A 5550-nucleotide genomic window follows, 5' to 3' on the forward strand; every position below is an offset into this window, starting at 1 on the left:
TTTGAGCTCAGTTTTGTCCTGAATACCATAGATCTGGTCTAGAACATTAATGTTAACACCCTAGATTGTTTTTAAAGAAACTTGTTCTATTTTAACTGGAATTTCAATGCACCAAATACATTCTTGAACAAAAGCAAGTGAAATAGGTTTTACGTTAACTCTTTGTGAAGATTTCACTTAAAAGGAAGGTTTCGTAAAATTATGAAAACCTTCCCAACCACAACCAATCACCTCATTATTTGTGGACCCTACAGGAAATGATAGGTTTCTGAGCTATAAACTCAGAAATCATTTCAGGTAAATAATAAGTAAGATATATGAACAATAAAACCCAGAATGGAATATTTTCATGTGTGCATATTCTCAAACCTCATAATACCCAACTGTGTGTGGGCTTGGCAAAAACGACCTTTTACAACACACGCTTTTCAAACTATTTCAAATCAGAGGCTTTTGAGGTGATGTATAGGCTATAAAATGTTGCTTGTATCCAAAACTTTTTCCGTCAGAATAACTTTGCGGATAATCTCTCCAGATTTCAGTTTGCACACTATTGTCAGTGGAGGTTTCAGCACTGGCACACAAACTTTGGGTCTCATATGGATAGAGTAGAGTCGTATCAACAGATGGTGCCGCTCTGCCTCTCCGGCCCTCAGGGTGAGAGCAGCAAAACTCCGCTCTTTCTGTCACAGTCCGTTGCGGTAAATGTCTCAGGGTTTCTGCAAATGCTAATTAGGCTCATGTGAGGTGCAGAGCCGAGTGGACCGGCCGTGGAGAAACAGAGGAGGACCGGAGACCAATTTAAGGATGACAGTGTGTGACAGAGTTGTCCTTCTGTGTCTGTCTCGTCGCTGGACAGACGGTCATAAATGAGGCACCGCTGACATTCAGGGCCACCTCCTCCGAGACCGTCCTCACATTCCTCCAGACCATTGAAATGTGTCCGAGACACAAAAAAAAAACGAGAGCTTCATTAGAAAGTGATTGGTGTAATTAAGATGCCATGTTTTGACTAAAACAAATGAGAAAAGCAGTGGGAGGTAGACATTGGACAGTTACAAAGAGCTTGATTCACTGAGAACTGAAAATGCCCTTGAAATAAAACATGCACAAGTGGGATTTGATAGCGCTTTAGAGTTTGATGTATGAATCAGCCTGGAAAAGTCAAAAGGTCGACAAAACTATCAGTACACTTTCATTTGATGGTATTCAGAATACTTACTTTCCTAAAATCAAAGGAATACCCAATTTTGGGTTTGAACTGTGGCATTAGTGATAAAAAAAAAAAAAATTAATAGAAGACACTACTTTCATGGTGCAATTTTTCATTCTTTAATTACAGTACTTACAACAAAATGCATTACAATGAAAGGTGTAACAAACAAGTTATGAATACTATGTATTTTTACACTACAAGAATGTTATAAAATACAATTGAATGCAGCTCAGTCTGTAACTAAATATTTTTCCCATCAAGGAATTTAATCTGGGGTGGATGTACAGTACATACTAAATAAGATTTCCTCACATTTTCCTAATTTTTGGCACTTTACAGGATCCAAAACTCCAGTTTGTGATGGCAGTAGCTGCAGACGGAGGCTGCCAGTCTGCGTCATCTGCATCATCTGCGTCATCTGCGTCATCTGCGTCATCTGCGTCATCTGCGTCATCTGCGTCATCTGCATCATCTGCGTCATCTGCATCATCTGCGTCATCTGCGTCATCTGCGTCATCTGCATCATCTGCGTCATCTGCGTCATCTGCGTCATCTGCGTCATCTGCGTCATCTGCGTCATCTGCGTCATCTGCGTCATCTGCGTCATCTGCGTCATCTGCGTCATCTGCGTCATCTGCGTCATCTGCGTCATCTGCGTCATCTGCGTCATCTGCGTCATCTGCGTCATCTGCGTCATCTGCGTCATCTGCGTCATCTGCATCATCTGCGTCTCTGACCATGTCACTCATGCGCACGCCACAATTATACACAGGCAAGTTTGGTCGATTGCCCTTGAATTAATTCCATTTACTAAGTGTAGTTTAACACCAATATGCTGAATAAGTGTCACACAATAGTACCATCATGCCAGCACTCACACGCACTTTCACACAGTTTGACTGAAAAGGCAATACTTCAACCAGTGATGCGTCAACAACCACTTTGGCAAGATTAGGTGCTCCCACGTCTGCTCCAAGCTGCTTCTTTATATTGCTTGAAAGAGTTGGGTTATTTTAGAGTCGGTTGACATGTTCAATAACAGTGCCAAGCAGTATCAGAGTACTTTAGGCTGTCGCTGTATTAAATGAGTAGCACATTTCATGAACCTTTTGAGACCCTTAAAACCATAACACAGTAGTTTACAGAGTTTAGTGTTTTCACCTTTCTGTCGTACGATCCTCGGGCTGTCTCTTGAGTGGAAGTTGCATGTACTATCTTCCAATATCCACAGATTATAACTTGTGCTGACAGGAGTGTTGGTGAGACTTAAACACGCTATAGTAGAACACACTGAACGTGACGCAAGATGTCTTCCAGTCCAAAAAGAGACTTTGAACTCTTTTGTTACTTACAATAAAACGTTAGTGTTTGTAATAAGAGTAATAAGTGCTTTGACCGTCTTTTCAAACTTGAAATTAGTAAAAAAAAAAAAAAACAAGCTGCTGCACTTCAAATAACACACATTTGTTCTATTTGCAAATCATATTTTAAGAAAGTCAGTGTTGGATCTACTTATCCTGCATCACCTAAATTTACTATTGACCCCAGTCATCTGCGATCCCAAACAATAAGCTGTACCTATAATAATTTCTAGCTGTCAATCACAGGTTTAAATCCCGCCCCATGCTCAGCCCCATAGTTATTCTCCAGTGTCTGTTTTCTATTCATTTTGCATTGTCCAAAATCACAGCAGTCACCTCGCAGGCCTTCACAAACTTTAAGAGTTGATGAGATCCACTGCCATGAAGATCCAAGACTGACAAGAATCCATTTGCAGCTCGGTCCAACTTCAGTGGTGTTTAAAATGAAATGCCATCGGGAAAACCTCTTTTGTGTAAATGCTAAATTAATCTGTTATTAGCATTTCTAAAGCGTTGGTTGGATCGAGGGTAGCGACTCCTAAAACCGATCTGTTGGAACATTCAGCAGCCTTTTTGTTCTTCTGTTTTACAAAAGACTCATGAGTTGGTTCAAAATATAGGCCAAACTCAACATTATCTATGTGGTCTGCTGGCCTCTTTTCCAAGGGCCTGCCTGCATTCATCCTGGTTAAATAGGAAAGCTAGTGCCTGTGAAAGATTTACCCCTCAGCAAAATGCTATTATGTAAAAAACCTTGTTGCTGACCTTAAAATACTGGTAATGATTAGAAATGCGTGGTACTTTTTAGAAATATTTTGCTCAAAACGGATTTAATTGCTCCAAACTTACTCAGTCACACTCATGTAACCTCCAATACCCACTGGTCACATAATGCAGAGAAACATATATAAAAGGTTTTGCCCATCAACAGATAAGCAGCCGGAAGACAGAACGAGTCACGTTCAAATGCCTGGAATGGAAGAGGTAAACAAATTATCCTGTTATGTCCCGTCAGTGTCAGTGAGCATTAGGCCTGGGAAACCCACCGGGAAATCATAAAGATTAGAGATGGAGAGAGCGCCGGAGGACGTGTGTCTGAAAGAACCCCTCGCCATTAAAGCAGTTCAATAAGAGGCTATGTCCATTCCACACACGAGTCAAATAAAAGACAGGGCCATGTGCAGCAGACAACAGAGTTTATTTGAATATATACATTTGCAGTGAAAGAGATTTTTGAATAACTATGGTGAAAGTCCAGGTTCATATTTTAAGGTTGGAGTATTGACAAGTAGTGTAGTGTAAATGGGGAAATTGTAGGACAGAAAAACTAAATGTCCCAAAGGAAAACTGATATAACGTGAAATACAGAGACGTAGCTTACAACGGGTGAGAATGAAGAGTGAAGAGCAAACCAAACGATAAAGTGGAAAATAAATGCCAAATAAAAAAAAAGTACAATAAGTTACTTTAGTGCCAGTGGAGCTTTTTCACATTTATATAGAGCTCGTCTGCCTTTAAGTTTAAGGTACACTTTTGTCCATGTAGGCAAATTTGTCCTATGCCCCAGAGGCACTGAATGAGGGGTAAATTGCACAGTTCTGTGCTTGGTATTGCCCAGGGACACAACAGTATTGCTCTTTGGGAGGTGGCATTGCACAAACCACCCGTGGGCAGCTCTACCAATATTTATTTTTATAAACGTAAGGAGCAGGATCCTTAAGGCTAATCTTTGTATCAGAGGACAATCACGCCATCTACTGAGCTACTGTTGCCACAATTTGCATCATTTCATATAGATTTGCCGGAAATGTTCCGTCTGCAGAAAAAGTAGGTTATGCCACAAGTATTTTAGCAATAAAAACACCTGTGATTGAATAAGGAAAGATATGTTTGATGTCATACTATGGAACATTCCAGGCAAAGCAAACAAGTGGAGGGCCCTCAAGGAAATCACTGCAACTTATCTCCATCTTTAAAGACTGTCAGAGCATCTGAATGGCTTTGCTTCAAGTTGTATTGCAATGAAAGAGTCTAAATTAAATCCATATTAACTGCAAGACACGTTGTGAATTCATTATGGCAGCTGATTATTTGTCTACTTCTTGTGTCTACCATTTCAATATCAGTATTGATCTTTTATTAAACGTCTTGTGTGTAAAGTAGAGAGAATTGGACCCATCACATCTTCGAGAGTTCATCTTGGCTCAAGGCACTCCTCCATGAGCTCTGAGGTTTCTCTTAATTCAAGACCAAATCTCCATGTCTCAGTCAGGGCAAACAAGAGGGCTGATTGCACTCCATTGCCCCTGTAATTTTGTGTGTGGCATCGGGTCACTCATTCAAGAGGAGACGCAGGCAGCCTTTGCCTCTCACTCTGAAGTGAATCAAATTACGGGACATCAACACTCAAAAGTGAAGCTCTCTTCTTAAAACAGTCTCTGGAAAGTCTGAGCTGAACTAGTGAACTTGCAGGAGACTCTTACAACCAGGAAGACATGCTGGGATTTGTCTTAACTTTGTGTAACCATTTAATTTCATGCGTGCGTGTTCAAGAGTATGTATGTATATTTTCCTTTTTTCCAATGTAGCTATTTATTTATAATTTAGTTGAACAGTCTTGATCTTGTTCTTTTGCATTAGAATACTTGGTATTTAAGAGGAAAAAAAAACAACAAAAGTATCCTTAAGTAGTCAAAAAGAAACTCTGGAATAACATTTAGTTGACCAAAAATATTCTAGAAGAAGACACAAACAACTACAAGTTAAATTTTTATTTAACTCTAAAACAATTTTAATTTTAATAAGCATTAATATAACATGTTTTGTGTGTGTAAAACTCTTAAAATACAACCACTATATATTTTACAACATTTAAAAGTATTTAAACCTCGCTCCTTTGAAAATACAACACATTTGACTTCATATTTGAAACTTTTCATTGTAAAATTAAAATGAGTTAACTTTAGCAGTTCA

Source organism: Eucyclogobius newberryi, unplaced genomic scaffold (assembly GCF_026437365.1).
Source record: "Eucyclogobius newberryi isolate DKJ021-1_F unplaced genomic scaffold, fEucNew1.0.hap1 SCAF_8, whole genome shotgun sequence".
NCBI lineage: Eukaryota > Metazoa > Chordata > Actinopteri > Gobiiformes > Gobiidae > Eucyclogobius > Eucyclogobius newberryi.